The 22,464-nt window shown below is 40.1% G+C and overlaps 1 protein-coding gene across 1 annotated transcript in view; it reads left to right on the top strand.

Annotated features, from left to right (window-relative positions):
- LOC132817667 (sperm-associated antigen 16 protein) overlaps positions 1-22,464 on the top strand; it is a 1,000,178-nt gene that overhangs the window by 264,024 nt on the left and 713,690 nt on the right. The window lies entirely within an intron of this gene.

Genomic DNA, 22,464 nt, shown 5'->3' with positions numbered 1-22,464 from the left:
CTAGTTTTGGAAAAATTAGTAGAAGGAAATCAGCCTAAGCCAAAATTATTGAGAATTAGTCGGGTGAATATTTTTATTGCGACAGGAGTTCTACTGCGAGGCCGAACAGCTGAAGTTAATCCCGCATCTTGTCAGCTGCAGCGTCCTAATTGCCTGATGCAATGATGGCATCCCTTTTAAGAAATGTCCCCAGCTTCCATGAACTATTGGTTAATCAGATTTCCAGGAGCAATGGGCACTTTTGTAACTTCATCTGGAAGAAGTGGATGCCAAGAAAGTATGGCATCTTTTCAGCCAGGTAAGCAAAGACGGTGGTGATGCTGTCAGACAAACCCTGCGTTCTGAAGAAGAGTCACTGGATCCAAAGTATTACTCTGTTTTGTCTCCACAAATGCTGACAGACCTGTTGAGTTTTTCCAGCTATTTCTGTTTTGTTTCAGATTTCCAGCACCTGCACTTGTTTGATGTTTATTTCAGTGTTAAATCCTGTCAAGGACAATGGGAAGGAAGGATGGTAAGGCAGGCTGCACTGATGTCACGAGAGCAACCATTGCTGCTGTAGCCCCTCTCTTTGGGTCAAACAGCACCAAAATAGAATGGCCTGCACCCAAGCACCATGGAAAGATGGTAGAGTGGAAAAAAGGTGATGAGCACTCTTCCCTCTGATTTTGCCATTTAATGTCTCCACTGCCTCCCAACTTAGCCTCAAATGGCTGGTAAGTTAGTGCCTCAGATCTTGTGAAATGAAGTTAGTTATTTATTAAGTGTAGACTAGAGTTGCATGCCATGATCATGTGACAGTTCTGCCTCAGCTAAAGCTTCCCATGTGCAATTACCCAGTATCTGGAACCATCCCAAAAAATCCCCAATTCTGAGTTGGGATTGGATACTTGAGAGAGATTTGACTTATTTAGCTTAGTAACTACCCAGGAAATGGGCAGAAAATCTCCATGAATAACTAGTAAACTCATGCTACTGCTGACCTGGTCATGGGGTCTGAATAGTGAAGGGCTTCCTGATGAAGGGCTTGTGCCCGAAACGTCGAATTTCCTGTTCCTTGGATGCTGCCTGACCTGCTGCGCTTTAACCAGCAACACATTTTCAGCATGGGGTCTGAATTAATTGAATTGAATTCCATGGACACCTGAAACTCTCTGGACCCAACAACTCTGTTCCCCATCCCAAACCCAGTTCCTAATACCACATCCCCTGTCTTCAACCCCCAGAACTCCATGTCCCTAAACATCACCGTGAGCAACCATTTTCCCACAGTCTAGAACTCTGCCACTGATGCTGCAATCCTCATACCACTTCTAGTACCCCAGGAAATAGGGATTCTTAACTTTATCAGAAGATTTTGTGAAGAGAAAGTATTACATAACCTCAGTTAAAACATTTTTTGGCTCAAAACAAAGGGCATAATTTGACATATTGATGAAGGTACGAAGTAAATTGATTAGTAGTATTTCCATTATGTGATCATACAAATACAGCAAAACACTTGAAAGCTTAGAGGTTATTTTGTAAAAACAATTAAAAGCCAACATAATAGAAATGTTTAAAATTATCAAATGTTGGACAAGGCTGGAAAGAATCAACGAACTGAATTTTACAAACGTTATGAGAGTGTACGTGTTGTTTGTGCCTCCAGAGGAATGTCATTGCAACTGTTCTGACATGGGTAAACTCTTCTGCTTAATGTAAACCAGGAACACAGAAAATATTTATCCCATGCAGTAATCTGTGAAAATTTGAGAGGCCAAGAACTATTTAAAATAAAAATTAACAACCTTATTTCTTAAAATATAACAGAGAATAATTAACTAGCAATGATTTATAACTCCTTACTCTAATCTATCTTTTACCTTCCCTTCTATAAATCTGATCCGATAAAACTCCCGATTACGATTTACAAAACAAAACTTATCTCAAAATCAGGCAGCTTTCAATTCTTCTCTGTATTTTGGTCGTGGGGATTTCTTTTTCTTGGGGATTCTACTTCACTGATCAGATTACTGATTGATAAAGGTACCTTTAAGAGAGCTATTTTTCTGGCACTCTTTTTACATGCTGGTGGCTTGGCAGTTCTCTTCTCAACAGTTCAATTTTCTCCGGTATTAACCCTCTAAAGCATTGGATAGTGTTATTGGCTTTTAAGATTGTCAATATAGTCAATTCAAACTGGATTGGAGTTTGGTATTTTTCAGGGTATGATTTAAACTCATTGGCCTAATTCAAATTTGTTTGGCATTTCCAGGCAACCAGCTAATTGATGTGTTTGACCAAATATTACATTTTTTTAATCAGAACACTTGATTCTGTCAGGTAATTCTGTTGTTTTTAATTCTCTTAAAGGGACAATACATCCACATCTTCATAACACCTCCCTCTTAAGAAAAAATGAAACATCAATGAAAAGGTGGCTTTATTTTTTTCCTTCCTTTTTTAACACATTACCCTGGCATACAGATAACTTTAAAATAAGTTCACCTTAACTTCTTTCCGTGTGTGTGTGTGTGTGTGTGTGTGTGTGTGTGTATTTCCTCTGATGGATGTTGATCTTCTTCAAAAAGTTAAAAATGACTCAACACCAGGTTATAGTGCAACAGGTTTATTTGGAAACACTAGCTTTCGAAGCGATGCTCCTTCATCAGGTGGTTGTGGAGAAACAGTGCTCCAAAAGTTAGTGCTTCCAAATAAACCTGTTGGACTATAACCTGATGTTGTGGGATTTTTTCCTTTGTACACCACAGTCCAACACCAGCATCTCCAAATCATTTTTTGAAAAGTAACCAACCGGCAGTTCAATCCCATCCTCACCTTCCTGTAGGAGTGCAGCTCCAACTCCTATGTTATTAGCCTCGATGGCGACTTTAAAAGGTTTTGAAAGGTTTGGTGTAGCTAAAACTGGTTTGGTGGTTAATATTGCTTTCAAATGGTTGAATGCTTCTTGGCATTGTTCTATCCACCAAAACTTTGTGTTCTTCTTAACCAGCTTGGTTAACGGTGCCACTACACTGCTGTAGTTTGGATCAAAGTTCCAATAGAATCCGCTGAGTCCTAAGAACAGAAGCACCTCTTACTTTGAAGTTGGTCATGGAAATTCCTCAATGGCCTTCGTCTTTGCATTCCGTGGGGTCAACCTTCCATGACCTCTGCTTTTGCAAATTCAATTTTTTTAAAAAAGTTTATCACGAGTTATTCAAAGTGCTCTGCCAACTGTACCATGTAATCTTTCCAGGACATGCTAAAGATCACTATATTGTCCAAATAGACTGCACAGTTTGTTAATCCAGCCACAACTCTGTTCATGAGCCTTTGGAATGTGATGAGTGCATTCTTCATTCCAAAGGGGATTACTTTAAACTGGTAGAACCAAACACAGAAATTTCTTTTGCCGACTCTGATAAAGGTACCTGCCAGTAACACGCAGTAAGTCCAACCTGTTGATGTAACTGGCTTGTCTAACTTTCTCGATACAGTCCTCCAGTCTAGGAATTGGATGTGAGTCCGATTTTGTAACGACGTTGAGCTTCCGATAATCCATGCAGAATTGTTGAGTCCGTCCAGTTTGGGAACTAAGACGATCGATGAAATCCAATCACTCTGGCTTGGTTCAATGATGTTCTCGTCGAGCATGGCCTCCACCTCCATCTGGACCAGTCTGGCTTTGAAAGGATTAAGCTGACAAGGGTGTTGTTTTATCAGAGCAGTATTCCCTACGTCTACTTTATTTACAATAGCATTGGACTCTTACATATGTCCTTATACTGCACTAACAAATGTTTCAACTGCCTTCTATGCTCTTGAGACAGATAGCTGATTAACGTATCCCACTCCTCAAGGACTTCTTCATTTTTAAATAGATTTTGAGGCACATCAAAATCCACTTCATCTGGATTTGGTTCCTCACTCTGCGGGGCAGGACCTAACACCTGTTTCTCTAGTTTAGTAGGGTTTCAACATGTTCACATGACATACCTTATACCTTTTTTTTCTCTCTGGCATATTTACTAAATAGTTCACCTGACTCGTCATTTTCTCAATTTGACCACTAAACTTGGCTTTGAAGGGATCTCCTATCACTGGTAACGTATTAATGTGTCATCCTCTCGGGAAAATGTCCGAGTCTCAGAGTTTTTATCTGCCGCCTACTTCGCTCTTTCCTGTGCCGTCTTTAGGTGCTGTTTCGCTAACTCACCTACTCAATTTAAATTCTCCCTCACCTCTGATGCATAATCTAAGTGTGAGATCTCCAACTTTGGTCCTGTCAATTTTTTGTTAATTAGTTTCAAAGGATCTCTCCACTTCATACCCAAAAATTAACTCGAAGGGAATGAACTGAGTAGATCATTTAGAGCATCTCTAATGGCATACAATATGAATAGGATGCCTTTATCCCAATCATTCGGGTAATCCTGACAGTACGCGCTCAACATGGTTTTCAAGGTCTGATGCAACATTTCTAAAGCTCCTTAGGATTCAGGATGATATACACTGGATCTATAGTGCTATATACCTAAACTATCCATAACCTCCTTAAATAACCTCATAGTAAAATTTGACCTTGGTCCAACTGAATCTCTCTGGGTAGCCCATACCATTTGAAGAAAACTACTAACTCCTCTACTATCCATTTTGCCTTGATACTCTGTAATGGAATTGTCTCCAAAAATCTGGTAGACACATCTATTATGGTTAACAAGTATTGGTTCCCACTTTTAGTTCTCAGTAGGGGACCCACACAATCAATTGCAACTCATGTGAAAGGTTCTTCAAATGCGAGAATTGGCAACAAAGATGCTGGTTTTATTCCTGCCTGTGGTTTACCTATCATTTGGCATGTACGACACATACAGCAAAAGTTAAGCAAATCCTTGTGCATTCCATGCCAATAACAGTGTTTTGCTACATTAGCCTGAATCTTTCGTACCCCAAGGTGACCTCCTACAAGTAGTTCATGTGCTATCAGTAACACCTTCTGTCTGTATGCTATCGGCAACACAATCTGGTGCACTTCAGCCCATTTCTCCTTTGCACTAACCTGCCGTGGTCTCCATTTCTATCTTAGGATTCTATCTGTCAGATAATAACCCTCTGGAATATTCTCCGCCTCCTTTTCAGAGGATGCGTCCACGTATTTATCTTTTATCATCTTGTCTTGCTGTTGAAAGTCTCTTAATCTTTTAAGAGTAAACACTTCTGTCTGACCCTCTGCCTGTTTAGGTTTCTGCTGTACCATTATGTCAAATAAGGTGTCTGTTAACTGAACCTCAACTCCTTCATCTTGCTCTTTACTTTTCACTTTGTGCATGACTTATGGGATCTGGTTACCACATAGTCTGGGAAAATACCAGGATATTTCTCTTTTAACTCCTCAGTTTCTTGGTCTTCCTTGGGCTTCTCCATAACAAGGGTGTCACTCCCACCTTGGATCCTGCCAAATCCTTCCCAAGAACAAACTGAATTCCTGGAACTGACACTCTGTCAATCACTTCCACTGTTATTTCCCCAGTTTTGAATTGGCACTCCAACCTGATATTACATTGGGGAATGATAAATATCTGTCCACTTAACTCACAAATTACCACTCTTTTAGGTAACAATCAGAAAGAGTGTATATTCACTTAACTCTTACTATCAGCGACTAGTTAGATCCTTTATCTCTCAAAATTATAATTTCTTGTCTTTCTCCACCTGTTGTTTCTGAATAAACTTCATCTACAGAAGGGAATTCTTTTAGAGATCAGGTACTAACTCCATACCCAGCCCCGCCTAGGTAGTGCATTCTCCAGTAGCTCCTCGGCTTTTCTTGGGGTTTCCTTTACTACCTTCACTAATGCCACTGGCTTAGCTTCTTTTGCCATATCATTTCCCACAGCACCTTTCTTTAATGACCAGCAATGTGACTTTACGTGTCCCACTTTACCAGTGGAAACACCTGAGACTTTTCACCTCCTTTCCATTCTCTTCGGTTTCTTTTTTATCCTGTGGTAAATTCTTACCAGTGCTCTCTACTCATGGTTTAGTAGTGTAGGACCTCCCCTTCTCCCAACTTCTATCCATCACAGGATGAAATTCTGGGTGGAAGCTTGTCTTCTGCATCAACATGTACTCATCTGCTAATTCTGCTGCCCTTCTCACTTCTTGAACTTTCTGTTCCTCCATGTAAATTCTTACCATCTCTGGAAGTGAGTTTTTAAACTCCTCAGCAGAATAATCTCTCTTAAAGCCTCAAAGCAAGCACTCATCGATCAAAATGACTATGTTTAATTCTTTTGAACTCAATATAAGTCTGACCTGGTTCCTTCCTTGTGTTTCTGAACCGGTGTTTATATGCTTCTGGTACTAATACATAAGCAGTTAAAATAGCCTGTTTAACCTTTTCACAATCTCTTGCCACCTCATCTGACAATGCAGCAAATACCTCACTAGCTCTGCCTACTAGTTTAGTCTGAACTGGCATTACCCATAAATTCTCAGACCACTCCATTTGCCTTGCCAATTTTTCACATAAAATAATGAAGGCTTCAACATCTTTCTCATCAAAATGTGGCAGAGTTTTGATATATTTGCATATATCGCTACCTTCTCTTTTCATCTCCATCCTGTTAACTTGACTTTGCTAAGTTGCAAATTCTCAAGTTCAAATTCTCTCTCTCTTTGTCTCTCCCTTTCTTCCCTCTCTCTCTCTCCCCCTTTCTTTTCTCTCTTTATCTCTCCCTTTCTTCTCTCTGTCTTTGCTCAGCTAAGAACCTTCTCTCTCTCTCACTCACTCTTTTTCCTCTCTCTCTTTCTCTTTCTCTCTCCCACTCTCTTTCCTTCTTTATCTTCTTACTCCATTTTCCTCAATTCTAATTGAAGTTTTTCTACCTCCACTGCACTTGTCTGTTTCTCTGGCACATCTAAGGTTTTGAGTAATTCTCTGACACTTTCAACTTTACCTTTTTCTTGGGTTAAACCCACATCTAATTTATTTGCTAATTCTAAAAATATGGCAGTTTTCTTTCCTTCTAAACTTTCTTGGCAAATTTGAGAATCAATTTCAAATTTCCGAATCTCTTCAGCAATTTTAAGAGCCATTTCTCTCACTTTTAATTTAATCAACCACAAGTCGCAGAAATTAAACAAATTGTTTCACCTATGTTTTATTTAAAGATCTAGAATGCTAACCTGCTAGTGTTTGAATCTGCTGGGAATTTTTGTACCCCCAAACCTATTGAAATCTGTCTAAACCAGTTCAAATCCCGATGATAAGTCCTCAAACTATTACCACATGGGGTAAACTCTCCTGCTTACAGTAAACCAGCAACACAGAAAAGATTTATCCTGTGCAATAATGTGTGAAAATTCGAGGGACCCAGAACTATTTAAAGTAAAAATTAACAACCTTATTTATTAAAGTGTAACAGAGAATAATTAACTAACAACTACTTGCAACTCCTTCCTCTAACTTATCTCTTCCCTTCCCTTCTATAATACTAGTCTGATAAACTCCCAATTATGATTTACAAAACAAAACTTCTTATCTCAAAGCCAGGCAGCTTTCAGTTCTTCTTTGTATTTCAGTCTTTTCTTCTTCTTGGGGACTCTACTTGACAGGTTACTGATCGATAAAGGTATCTTTAAGAGCGCTATTTTTTGGGGCAGTCGTTTTACATGCTGGTAGCTTGGCTGTTCTCCTCTCAACGTTCAATTTTCGCTGGTCTTATACCCCCAAAGCATCGAATTGTGTCATTGGCTTTTAAGATTGCCAATATAGTAAATTCAAACCAGATTGGAGTTTGGTATTTTTCAGGGTATAATTTAAACTGATTGGCCTAATCAGTTTTGTTGTTTCCAGGCAACCAGCTAATCGAGTTGTTCGCCCAAATGTTACTTTTTTTTTCAGAACACTCCGTTCTGTCAGGTAGTTCTGTTGCTTTTAACTCACTTAAAGATACAGTACATCCACATCTTCTTAACTCTACATTGATCAACATTCAACAAAGTTGAAAATCACACAACACCAGGTAATAGTCCAACAGGTTTATCTGGAAGTACTAGCTTTCAGAGTGCTGCTCCTTCTTCAGGTAGTATTCTGAAAGCAAGTACGTCCAAATAAACCTGTTAGACTATAACCTGGTGTTGTGTGATTTTTTATTTTGTCCACCCCATTGAACACTGGCACCTCCACATCATGGATTTTCAACAAGGCAGCCCTGTGTCACTAACACAGTATGGATGCCCTTGAGGCAGAGAGTTTTGTACTTCCTCCTCTCAGAAAGAGGAAGTCCTCCAACCAGATGGGCCGGCAGCTCCAAAGGTCCCAGCAGTGCCAGAATTCAGTAATATGGTATCAAGGGGAGTTGATGGTGTCTTGGTATTTTCACTGGATTCATAGCCTTGAGTCCCAAGCAATGTTCTCAGAATCTGGGTTAGAATCCTATAGGAGATTGTGGAATTTCAATTCAGAAAGAAGTGTGGAATTAAAATGGAAACACCATAAAACTGATGCCAATTGTCATGAAAACTCATTGGTACACTAATGTCTTTTAGGAAAGAAAGTCAACCATCATTATCTGGGCGAATAATGTTTGACTCCAGACTCTCAATAGTGTGGTTGACTCTTAGTTTCCTCTAAAGGACCTAGCAAGTCACTGAGTTGCATCAAATTGCTAAAAGCCTCAAAAAAAAGAATGAAACTCGATGGACCACCTGGTATAGATCTAGGGACCATAAATGATAATAGAAAATCTAGCACTGTTAACCTAAAATGTGTTCATTACGAACTGCTGCCTCACAGCGCCTGAGACCCGGGTTCAATTCCCGACGCAGGCGTCAGACTGTGTGGAGTTTGCACGTTCTCCCCGTGTGTGCGTGGGTTTCCTCCGGGTGCTCCGGTTTCCTCCCACATTCTAAAGATGTGCGGGTCAGGTGAATTGGCCATGCTAAATTGCCCGTAGTGTTAGGTAAGGGGTAAATGTAGGGGTATGGGTGGGTTGTGCTTCGGCGGGTCGGTGTGGACTTGTTGGGCCGAAGGGCCTGTTTCCACACTGTAAGTAATCTAATCTAAGTAATCTAATCTAATCTAATCTGGGGGTGATAGCCAAAGATGGGAGATTTGACTCTCAGACTGGTCAAGCAATAGCCTAATACAATTACACTCACTGAATCATACCTTGCAAATACTGTCCCAGACCAGAACACTTCAGGGAGCAGTTCGAGAAATAGAAAATAATCCGGTAGTCACCTTCAAGATTCTATAGACATTTCCTGTCAATTGGAGGGTAGCTAATGTAACCCCACTATTTTAAAAAGGAGGTAGAGAGAAAACATGAAATTAGAGCTTGGTTAACCTGACATCAGTAGGAGCGAAATTTGTAGAGTTCATTGTAAAAGATTTATTCACAGGGTACTTGGAAAACAGTGACAGAATCTGAGACAGTCTGCATGGATTTATGAAAGGGAAAATAATGCTGGTCAAATGTATTATAATTTTTTGAAGATATAACTAATGGAGTTAATAAATGGATGCCAGTGGATGTGATTAACTTGGACTTTCAGAAGGCATTTGATTAGGTCGCATATTGGAAATTAGTACGTAAAATTTAAAGGAAATGGATTCGGATCCATTGTTGTTCCCTAATGGTTACACAGTGTTCAACACCATTAATGACTCTGTGTCCAAATGTAGCAAGATCAGGACGAAATCCAGGCTTGGGTTGGCAAGTGTCTTAACACTTGTGGCAAACAAATGCCATGCAATAACCATCCCCAATAAAAGAGAAATAAGCATCACACCTTGACATTTGTAGCATGCAATTCTGGTCTCCTTCCTATCAGAAAGATGTTGTGAAACGTGAAAGGGTTCAGAAAAGATTTACAAGGATGTTGCTAGGGTTGGAGGATTTGAGCTATAAGGATAGGTTGAATAGGCTAGGGCTGTTCTCCCTGGAGCGTCGGAGGCTGAGGGGTGACCTTATAGAGGTTTATAAAATCATGAGGGGCATGGATAAGATAAATAGACAAGGTCTTTTCCCTGGTGTGTGTGTGTGTTTACGGGGGGGGGGGGGGGGAGTCCAGAACTAGATGGCGTAGGTTTAGGGTGAGAGGGGAAAAATATAAAACAGACCTAAGAGGCAACTTTTTTATGCAGAGGGTGGTACGTGTATGGAATGAGCTGCCAAAGAAAGTGGCGGAGGTTGGTACAATTGCATCATTTAAAAGGCATCTGAATGGGTATATGAATAGGAAGGGTTTAGAGGGATATGGGCCAGGTGCTGGCAGGTGGGACTAGATTGGGTTGGGGTATCTGGTCAGCATGGACGGGTTGGACCGATAGGTCTGTTCCCGTGCTGTACATGTTTATGACTCAATGACTGTATTTGCAGTTCTGTCAGTTTTTATTAAGTACACATGAATACCTCAGTTAACTTGCACATCTTCTATCACTACCATATACAGACCAGGGTAAAACTAGATTTTGACCCACTTTTTTGTGTATTCTTGAAAGGGGAATGCAAAAATTAACTATCACTCATACTCACTGTCTTTTCTGTCACAATGTTTACTGTCTGAGATAAATCCTCGGAAACTACAGTTCAGTTTGTAGAACATTTCTTACCTTTAAATTGAACCCATTAAATCTTCTTCAACCCCTCTTCAGGTGTGATATTCTACTCTCTCTCTCTCTATCTTTCTCTATCTCTCTCTATCTCTCTCTCTCACACACACACACACCCACGCTTTCCAGTCAACAACTAAAGTTATATTTTATGACACTGTTTGACCATATTTCCTTTTCTAAAACAAATTTAAGATGAAAATTTAATTAAAAGTTTGATATGCCTCATGTCTCACAGACTTTCAAGTTTTTTGAGGAAGTAAACAAAAGGATTGATCAGAGCAGAGCAGTAGATGTGGTTTACTTGGACTTTAGTAATGCCTTTGATAAGGTTCCATATGGGAGACTAATTAGTAAAGTTAGATCACATGGGTTTCAGAGTGAGTTTGCCAATATTGGCTTTACGGTAGAAGACAGACGGTGGTGATCAAGCGTTGTTTTTCTGACTGGACGCCAATTGGTTAGCACATTTTCTGCATATAAAAGTGACTGCACGGACATTCTAAGCTCATGAAAGTCATGCCATTAGTTAATGACTGAGAAGTTGGAAAATGCAAACAGCAACAAGGGTATAATTACAGCATGACAGGTTCGCACAGATATTATCCATGATAAATGTGAACATGGCAATTACTAATAGAAAAGCTTAACATGAATGTCATGTAGGTATAATATTTTTAATGTTTAAAAATATTTCCTGAATATCTGTAAATTATTGAACGTAATTTGAATTATGTTTTTATATAAAATAATATATTAAAAGTAATTACCTTTTGTGCCAAGGGGTGTTTATGGGGATTGTTGCAAATACTTGGAACAGCATCATTGAGTTGGGATAATCTGTTGGGTTTTCAGATAGGTTAAGTTATTCTGTTCTCTTTTATGTTTCATTCAGTAATCTTGTAAATAAATTTTGTTCTGTGTAAAACTAAGCGTATCAACCAGCTGCATCCCTCCCGGAATATCCACGTTGTACCTGCTTAAAATAACTAACAAAGTTAGGGTGTGGGCTACTTTCTTGAAATGTTTTGAGGAGCTCTGGCCCAGTACATAACATTATTAGATTAGCCAAGTACTCTAATACTTCAGTCCATTATCTTTCAGATTTCATCTTTCTCTTATAAGAATTATCTAATAATTTTAAAATATTGGATTTTTATCTTTGGGTGTAAAGAAATATATATATATATAAAACTGTTTGCTTATTTTGTCATATAATATTAAAGAAGCTAGGAATCCAAATTCATCCTGAATTGAACTCTGTACTGTTTTTATTATGAAGGAACCTAATTGCATTCCTTCCAATCGTATTTGGAAAGGTGACCAGCACACAGTGGGAGATGAATTAAAATATTTTGAAAGGTTTGCCATTAGAATAGAATATGAGAATATTCTTTATTGTGACGTGCATTCAATACGAAATATGGTAGAAAATGTGTATTTTCACTGGTACATAAGCACCATTCACAGAATAAAATAAAAAAAGTGAGTCCAACTTTCCTTCTCCGCTGCTACCACATACAACCGCCAGGCTTCCAGGCTTCCCAGCCATGCCATGGCGTAGCATGTGTCCCACTCTGGGCTTTCCAGCCCACATCAAGCTGCAGAAAGTGTCCCGCACCAGCCCATGACATGATGCCAAGTAAGTGTCCCATTCTGGGACACCCCACGCCATGGTGCCAGAAGAGTGAACTACTCTGGCTTTCCAAGCTCACACAATGCTGTTGAGGGAGTGACCCATCTGGTCTTCCCAGCCCATACCATATATCACCATCAGAGGCCTACTCCACGAGGAATTAAGAGTCCTGCTCCAAGATTCACAGGCTGACTGATTCTTTCTGCAACCACACGGCCTCTGAAAATGCCACCGCCACTCTGGAACCCATTGAAACTGCCTGCTGTTGAAGAGCTCTTTTTATCATGTAATTTGGAGGAAAGAAAAAGAAGAGGTAGAAGAATAAAGAAAAGGTGAGAATTAAAAATGAGAATTAGTCTCAAGACATAGATATTTTTAATCAACCTGTTTAGACATGTTATGACACTCCTCTCAAGCAGGTAAGACTTGAACCTGGGACTTCTGACCTGGATGCTAGGATACTACTTCTGAGCCACATGAATTCTATTAAAATCTTACCATAACTGTTCAAATCATTTTGAGTTTTGGGTTTCTGATGAACAACCTTAAACTCACAACTTGCAGTGTCCAAGAATCAAACCTAAGAATCAACTGGTTGGAAGTCAGCTTCCCTCACCACTATCAATTCTATGGAAGATTTGAAATACACGTACTGTACCAAGCTATTGCTTGGCAAGTGTTTTAATATGAAAAGCTAGGGCTTTTCACATTGGAGTGAAGAAGGGTGAGAGATGCCTTGATAGACTTATACAAGATGATAAGAGGCATAAATAGAAAGAATAGTCAGAGACTGTTTTCCCAGGGCAGAATTGGCTGTCAGAAGGAGACATAATTTTAAGGTGATTGGAGGAAGGTTCAGGAAGGATGTCAGAGGTCGGTTCTTTACATAGAGAGTGGTGGGTGCGTGGAATACACAGCCAGTGGTGGTAGTAGAGTCAGATATATTAGGGACATTTAAGTAACTCTTGGATAGGCACATAGATGATTGTAAATTGAAGGGTATGTAGGTTAGTTTGATCTTTGAGTAAGATAAAAGGTCGGCACAACATCGAGGACTGAAAGGCCTGTACTATGCTATACTGTTCTATGTTCATTATCTTGACAAAGTGTTAATTATTCAGATGTAAATCTTCACAAGTTTACAAATTTAGTAAATTAAATAAATTATACCAGTGTAGCAATTAGCTTCAGCAAATTTGAGGTATCTTTGATAAAATTTGGATTTACCTGATGTTTGATTTTAATAACATTATTATTGATTTCCGTTTCTCAATTGAACTTAGATTTTTGTGGTAATGTTCGTGAATTTGAATTGTTTGATGACAGAGTTTGATATTTACTAATAATTGATTAATGATACTCTTCAAATAGTTCAAGCTAAGAAATCCCAAAAAATCTTCTGCTTATTGGAGCAGAAAATTATCTGCATTCTTATGTCACAGTTGAATTATTTTCTGTGAAGAGGCAGTGATTGGGAGGAACATTTATGGTTGTTGAACTTGGTGAAGTGAAAACTACTAGCTATGTTTGTTTTAAGCTGTTCTAGAGTCATAAATCTAACATAACCATTGGTGTAGAAATACTCGAAAACCTAAAATGGAAATCTTTGGTTGAGTTATTGAACTGAAATTTTCTGGATATGTTTGAAATTTTGGCCATCAGGGAACTTGATGATCTTTACATTCACCTTAAATTTACTCATTAGAGCTAATTGAAAATAGAAAACCATGTGCCAAATCCTACCGGACATTACATCAAAAAGTAAATTGAGCAAAGCCCCATCATTTCCATTAAGTAGGGGAGCTGATAAGCGTACATAGTACATAAACTTTGTGATAGATTGCCTTTATCTTGTTGATTCTGCTTTCTATTCTCAAAAATGTACTTTTTTTCTGTCAGTCGCCGTACAAGATGCACAAAATTTCAGGAGGCTAGAAATCTTCAACTGAGTAACAGATAACCTGAGTAACAGATAACAGATCATGATTAAAACAGATCTTAATGGTTTCTGAGTGTCTGTAACCTTTTCCTACATTATAAGGGCATTGTCTGAGATCTGAAGCACTAGATGATGATGCAGGATCTTGTTTATTTTCTTCACTCAGTATAAAAGATGTTTTCAGAGCAGTAAAAGCATTTGTGTAAATGCAACCATTTAGCTTCTTCATTGGAAACATACTTTGTATTAAAGGACCTCATACAGTCACAGGTAACAAATGTTTATCAAGAAATTCTAGCCAATCTCATAGGGTTATTCCTTCATGGTGCAATGTCTATATTGTCATTTTGAAAATTGTTAACATTAACAATGAAATTAATTTGGAAGAGGAAATGAATTATCACATATATTAATAATAGTTTTACTTACACTATTGTTTTGAAGCTGGTGCAGTCACTTTTAAAATCAGTAACAAATCAATAATGTATCGATTCAAGCAACTACCATTAATGCATTCTCATTTGTGCTAGTAGATATACTTAAGGCTCATGGTTTGTCTCTTACACAGGTCATTCTTGGATTTCACAGAAACATTGCTAAGCATTTTTGTGTATTTTCTGCTTGTTGTCCACTTTGTTTTATTTACAAGCATATGAATATGGAACAAGTGGACTCCACTCGGCCCTTCAAGCCTGCTCTGCCCATTCAATAAGATCATGCTGATCTACTTTTCAATAAAACTCTACATTCCTGCGTATCCCTGATAATCTTTGATTCCCTTGGTAATCAAGATTTTATCTACCTTTGCCTTAAAAATATTTAAAGATGATCCATCCACTGCTTTTTGAGGAAGGGAATACCAAAAACTCACAAGTCTCTGAGAGAAAAAAAATCCTCATATCAGTTTTAAATGAATGCCCCCTCCTTATTTTTAAACTATGACCCCAGTCTGGATTGTTGCATAGGATGAACCGTACTTTCAACATCCATCTGGTCAAGTCTTCTCAGGGTCTTAAATATTTCAATTAAATCATCTCTGGCTCTTCTAAAGTCCAGAAGCTAAATGCCAGCTTGTCTAGCCTTTCCTCATAAGGCAATGTGTTCATTCCAAGTATTAGTCTAGTAATCCTTCTCTGAACTTTTTCCGATTTGTTAACATCCTCCTCTAGGTACAGTGATAAGTAGTATCCAGTGCTCCAGATGTGGTCTTCTATCCATGTCAATATGTTACCCCTACACCATGAGCTTTTATTTTCCACAATAACCTTTGATGTGGCACATTATGGAATGCCTTCTGAAAATCTAAATAAAATACACCCAATAGCTCCCTTTTATTAACAGCACAAGTTACATCTTCATAGAACTCCAATAAATTAGATGTTGTTTGGATAATTTTCAAGCTTCATTTGTCCTTTTTCTCATTTTTCAATTCTTCTGTAATGTGGTGGTTGTATCCTTGTGCAACCCCACGTTATAGAAAAATTGTGCTTTGAAGTGTTGGTGATGGAATCATTCTACAGCCAACACACATTTTGAAAGCTGCTGCTGTAGAAACAATATCCCTAATTCATCACTCGTTTTACAGGGAATTTGTGTTGACAGAATGCACATTATAATAGATCGACCTGTATTTGATATTCTTAATGCATCTCGTTTACTGTGTTCTCCACCTCTCGGAAGATTGGTCTGCTTTAGTTATTAAAACAAAAAAAACTTCTACACTAAACTGTACTTTCTGCAATATGTAACATTGTGAATCATTGTAGTTGTGATAGTTTTTCAAAGAGAAAAGCCATCTAAAACTGCCAGTTACAAGTGAGATACTTGGGTTGAGTTTTCTAGCTTGTTAATTGCTTGATTGAGTGTGTGAACAGGGAGGAGATTTTAGGAAAAGGATCTAAGATCGAGATCTTGGGTTGGCATGAAGGTGAGCAGAGAATTACTTTAGATCATTCAGGTAATTATGATACTTTTGAGGTTGTTAAGACAATTATTAACTGTTTTAACTCAAATTGCTGAATTTCCCAGCTATGGAATTGTGTCTAACTTATCAGTGTTACAGAAGTGATCTAGAGCAGAAAGGACTTCTTTAGTAAAGCTGGCAAATTATGAAATGTGATCAGTTACAAAGAGGGGTTCCAGCCACGGTCATGAAGAACCTGCTCTGCTGTTCAAAGCAGTTCTATCAAAGTGTTCAAAGTTAAAAATCACACAACACCAGGTTATACTCCAACAGGTTTATTTGACAGTGCAAGCTTTATTTTGCAAGTTGTTGTTAAGTTTTGGCAAGACCGCTTCACATGCCTAACATTTCACTCACTTCAGTTGCTCTTTCCAGCCAAATTTTAAAAGCATGGAGTTGCTTATTGTTCACCTTCCAGCCCTCTAGATGGACACATGAATGGCAGCATGTCCAGAAGCAAGAAGAGCAATATCACCTGCCAAATCAGCTGTGTTTTCCTCAGCTCTATGTCCTTCCACAGGGCAGAGAAGATGAGCACCGAGATACAGCTGGAAAGAGACAGATTCCCCACTCTGGGTCTACACCCATAGTGTTGTCATCATTCTGATCATTGGTACCACAGGAGACTTGAGCTCTTAAGATTGCTGTTGACATCTGCAACAAGATCTGCTTCCAATTGAGCAGATAGTCCATACATTAGCAGTAGTCAACAATGTGCCACTGAAAGTCAACCATAGACTGTATTTCTGTCACTTGCCAAATTGTGTCACTATGCTCTTCTGCAGGAAAGAAAGGAAAGAGCGGAGTAGTCAAAAGAGTCATAAAGACACATAATAGGCTTATGAGGTGCCAAGCGAAAGAAACAAGTGAATCTGCAAAGTGCGTTTCCTGTATTAGTAATTTAAAAACACAGTTAAATGCAATTTGCACTGGCTTGCTTCCAGTTGAAAGCTTTGAGAACTATTAAATAATCTACTACATAGAATTACATTAAAATTACAAAACAGAAACTGGCCCTTTGGCGCAAATGGTCTATGGTTCCATTTACATTCGACACAAGTCTCCTCCCAGCTTAATTTATTTAAATGTACCAGTATATCATTGTGTTCCTTTCTCCCTCTTGTACTTGCTTACTTTTAAATCCACTGTTAACATCTTAACATTGTAAAAATCCCATGCCACTTGATACGATTCAGAAAACAATCTTTGAAATTAAAGGAACACCTATTTAGGCTGTGGGCAGTGGAGGTTTACAGAGACAGGGAGAAGCAAGGCCATTAAAATCAAGGGTGAGCATTTTAAAATTGAGGTGTTGCGTTGCCAGGAGCTTAAGGAGGTTTGCAGTAGCCAAAGATTTCTGCATCAATTTCTTGTCAATGGGAACCGCATAACATTGACAGTTGGAGATTCAGCAATTCCAATGTCATTCATGTCATGGGGTGATCTTTGGATTCTGGTTGGTTGGAGATTGTCATTACTTGGCATTTTTGTGAATGTTACTTACCACTCATGAGTCCAAGCCTGAATGTTACCAGGTCTTGCTGCATTTGGACATGGACTGTTTCATTATCTGGTAAGTATGAATGGTGATAACATTGTAGAATCATCAGTGGACATCAAATGAAGAAGGGAAAATCATTGATGATATAGCTGAAGATGTTTGGTCCTCAGAGATTATGCTGAGAGACACCTATACTGATGTCCCGTAGCTCTGCTGATTGACCTTCAATAATCAGAACTATCTTCTTTCATGGAGGAACGAGTACAGCCAGCATAGAGTTTTTTCCCTAACTCCCATTGACATTTGGTCAATTGCCACTTTGCTGTCAACAACTGTCATCTTCACATCCAACAACATACGTTTAAATAGGGACAAGGTTCTGCAAACAAAACTTAAGGATCCAGGTACCAGAAAGCAGGACCTCAAAGGTCGTATTCTCTGAATTACTCCCAATGTCACATGTAAGTGAGTACAGGGAGAAAGTGAGGACTGCAGATACTGGAGATCAGAGTCGAGAGTGTGTTGCTAGAAAAGCATAGCAGGTCAGGCAACATCCGAGGAGCAGGAGAATTGCGTTTAGGGCAACAGCTCTTCATCAGGAATGAAGCCTGTGGGTCGGGGCTGAGAGATAAATGGGAGGGCGTGGGTTGGGGGGAAGGTAGCTGAGAAAGTGAGAGGTGGATGAAGGTGAGGGAGAAGGTAATAGGTCAGAGGGGGGAGTGATGGACAGGTCCGGAAGGTGGTGCCGAGTTGGGACTAGGATAATGTGGGGGAGAAGAAATGAGGAGGCTGTGAAATCCACATTTATCCCATGTGGGTTGCAGGGTCCCAAGGGGGAATATGAGGCGTTCTTGCTCCAGGCATCGGGTGATAACAGTTTGGCAGTGGAGGAGACCCAAGACTTCCGTCCCATATCCTTGACGGAGTGGGAGTGGGAGTGGGAGGGGGAGTTGAAGTGTTCAGCAACAGGGCCATGGGTTTGGTGGGTGCGGGTGTTCCAGAGATATTTTCTGAAAAGAAGGCATCCTGACTCCCCAATGTAGAGGAGACCACACTGGGTGCAATGGATGCAGTAGATGACATTGGTAGAGGTACAGGTAAATTTCTGGTGGATGTGGAAGGATCCTTTGGAGCCTTGGACGGAGGTGAGGGGAGTCATGTGCGGTGACAGGGAAAGGTGCTAGGAGTGAGATGTGGGCTGGTGGGGAATGTGGATCTGATGAGGGAGTTGTGGACGGAATGGTCTTTCTGGAACACTAATAGGAGTGGGGAGGGAAATATATCTTTGGTGCTGGGGTCCATTTGGAAGTGGCGGAGGTATGATGCAATGTTGCGCAGGTTGATGGGGTGGAAGGTGAGGATTGGGGGATTCTGATATTGTTGTGTTGAGAGGGGTGGTGTTCAAGGGCCGTGGTGAATGAGGTGGAGGAGATGTGCTGGGGGGCATCGTCAATCACGTGGGAAGGGAAGTTGTGATCATGTAAGAAAGAGGCCATCTGGGACTTTCTGAGGTGGAATTGTCCCACCACCACTTTTGCCAGAAATTTACCTGTACCTCTAGCAATATCATCTCCTGCATATGCATCAATGTGGACTTCACCAGTTTCCTCATTTCCCCTCCCCCTACCTCACCCCAGCTCCAAACTTCCAGCTCAGCACTGTCCCCATGACTTGTCCTACCTACCTATCTTCCTTTCCACCTATCCACTCCACCCTTCTCTCTGACCTATCACCTTCATCCCCACCCCCATTCACCTGTTGACCTCCTGTGCTTTTTAAGCAAGACACTCTGGATGGAAGTAAATTCAGAAATATGTTAATAGAACAGATAAATGCATGACTGCAAAATTGGACCAGGAAGGAGGGTTTTAGATTCCTCGATCAATTGGTCCAATTTCTGGCAAGATGGGAGTTGTACATGAACTGGAACAGGACCAATATCCTTGCCAAGGGATTGGTTAAGATATAAACCAATCTTCACCACCCCCACCCTCCTCTCATTTATCTCTCTACCCTTCAGGCATTCTGCCTGTATTCCTGATGAAGGGCTTTTGCCTAAAACGTCAATTTTCCTGCTCCTTGGATGCAGTCTGAACTGCTGTGCTTTTCCAGCACCACTCTAATCCCCTCCTCTTCTTGCAGATCATTTCAGAGAACATTGCTGGGGCACCCACACCCACCAACCCCACCATCCTGTGGCTGAACATTTCCAATCCCACTCCCATTCCGTCAAGGACATGAAGGTCCTGGGCCTCCTCCACTGTCAAACCATTACCACACGATGCCTGGAGGAAGAACGCCTCATATTCCACCTTGGGACCCTGCAACTACACAGGATAAATGTGGATTTCAATAGCTCCCTCATTTCCCCACCCCCCCATATTATCCGAGTCCTAAGCCTCCAACTTAGCACTGCGCTCCGGACCTGTCCATCACTCTTCCCTCTGACCTATCACCTTCTCCCTCACCTTCATCCACCTATCACTTTTTCAGCTACTTTCCCCCCAACCCCACCCCCCTCCAATTTATCTCTCAGCCCTGACCCACGAACCTCATTCCTGTTGACAGGCCTATGCCTGAAACGTCGATTGTCCTGCTCCTCCATCACTGCCTGACCCCCTGTGCATTTTAAGCAAGACGCTCTCGATGCAAGTGAATTCAGAAATATGTTAATGGAACAGATGAATGCATTGCTGCAGAATTGGACCAGGAAGGAGGGTTTTAGAGCCCTGGATCATTGGGTCCAATTCTGGCAAGAATGGAGTTGTACATGAACTGGAACCGGACCAATATCCTTGCCAAGGGATTGGTGAAGATATAAACTAATTTGGCAGCGGTATGAGACACAGAGTAGAAATTCAGTAGGGGTGATGTGGTGATGAGTACAAGAGAAGAGCCAAGTCACTCTGGAAGTCAGTGCGATTATAGCCACATTCAGGCACAAGAGAGCATGGCAAGACTGGTTCACATTTGTTTTAATGCAAGGAGTTCTACAAATAAAGTAGGTTAGTTGAGGATGTTTATTAATTATCATGATGCGATATGATTGCTTTCATGAAAACATAATTCAAGGACAGATAGGACTGGCAGTATAGAGTCTTCAGGTCAGACTGAAGGGAGGTAAAAGAGAAAGTAGTGTCTTAGTATTGAACAAGTAGTCAATTATTGTAGTAAGGAGAGATGATATCATAGAAGAATCCTCAAATAAGGCCTATGGGTGGAACTTAAGAACATAAAGGAGAAATCACTTTGCTGGTGATGTACCATAGACCCCTCAAACATTCAGAGAGAGTTAGAAACACAGGTAATCTCAAGTGTAAAAGTGTAGGTAATATTAGTAGGGAATTTCAACATTCCCAATATTAGCTGGGATAGACAAAGTATTCAAAGCGTTGAGACACAAAATTCTTACAACATGTCTTGGAAAGCTTTTAAAGCCAGCACATAGAAAGTTCTACATGAGAATGGGTGGTGCTGGAGGGAGGTTGTAAACATAGGTTTACAAGAATGATACCTAGACTTCAGCGGTTAAGTTATGAGGAGAGAATATACAAATTAAGCCTGTTTTGTGTAGAATTTAGAAGGTTAAGGGATGATCTGATCAAAGTCTTCAAGATTGGAATAGATAGGGTAGATAAAGATAAACTATTTCCAATGATTGTGATTCTAGAACTAGGGACCATAGTCTGAAAATTAGGGCTAGATCATTCATTAGATTAGATTACATTAGATTACATTACAGTGTGGAAACAGGCCCTTCGGCCCAAAAGTCCACACTGACCCGCCGAAGCGTAACCCACACATACCCCTACATTTACCCCTTACCTAACACTACGGGCAATTTAGCACGGCCAATTCACCTAACCTGCACATCTTTGGACTGTGGGAGGAAACCGGAGCACCCGGAGGAAACCCACGCAGACACGGGGAGAATGTGCAAACTCCACACAGACATAAGAGATGGTAGGAAGTACTTCTATGCACAAAGGTTTGGTAGAGCTTTGAAACGTTCATCCACAAATGGCAGTTGATGCTAGATCAGTTGTTACTTTTAAATCTGAAATAGATACATTTTTGTTCACGTAGGTTGTAACAGATATGGCCAAAAGCAGTTATATTAAATTAGGCCTTATATCAGGCATGAACTTATTGAATGACAACAGACTTAATGAGGCTGAATGACTTACTCCTGCTCATGTCTTCATTACAGAATGAAGTTTGACAAGTGGTAGATATGTCAATGGAGGACCATTACAGTGGAAGTGACTTTACTTCTGTCAGGTTTAGGCAATTATGGATCAGGACAAAGATGGACTGGAAATAAAAATTCTGAATTGAGAGATGGCCAAATTTAATGTAGTGAATAAGGATCTGGCCAAATCCACATCAGTGCATTGGCAGTCATTCAAAAGGCTAACAATGAGAGTGCAGGGCCAACATGTGCCTGTAAAGGTAAAGGGTGAGACAAGTCCAGCGAGCCCTGGATGTCAAGGGGTGTAGAGGATTGGAAAAGGGAAGAAAGGAGGCTTATGGCGGATACCAAGACCTCAAAGCAGGAGACCCTTTTGGAATACAGAAAGTGCAGCGGTTTAGAAGTGAAAAGGGTCTTGTCATATCTAGTTCTAACTGATGGTGCACAATTAAACAATTCACAGGAGAAGGAGAAATTTCCACAACCACTCTCAACTTCAATAATGGGGTATCCAAGTAATTTAGTGCCAAAGATAAGGCTGAAGCATTTATAACAATCTTTAGCCAAAAGTGTTGAGTGGATGGTTCAACTCGGCCTCTCCCAGCGGTTCGCATCCAGTCTTCAGCC

The sequence above is a fragment of the Hemiscyllium ocellatum genome, chromosome 7, assembly GCF_020745735.1.
Source record: "Hemiscyllium ocellatum isolate sHemOce1 chromosome 7, sHemOce1.pat.X.cur, whole genome shotgun sequence".
NCBI lineage: Eukaryota > Metazoa > Chordata > Chondrichthyes > Orectolobiformes > Hemiscylliidae > Hemiscyllium > Hemiscyllium ocellatum.
The sequence above is the reverse complement of the archived record's forward strand: the minus strand, read 5'-3'. Positions and strand labels throughout refer to the sequence as shown.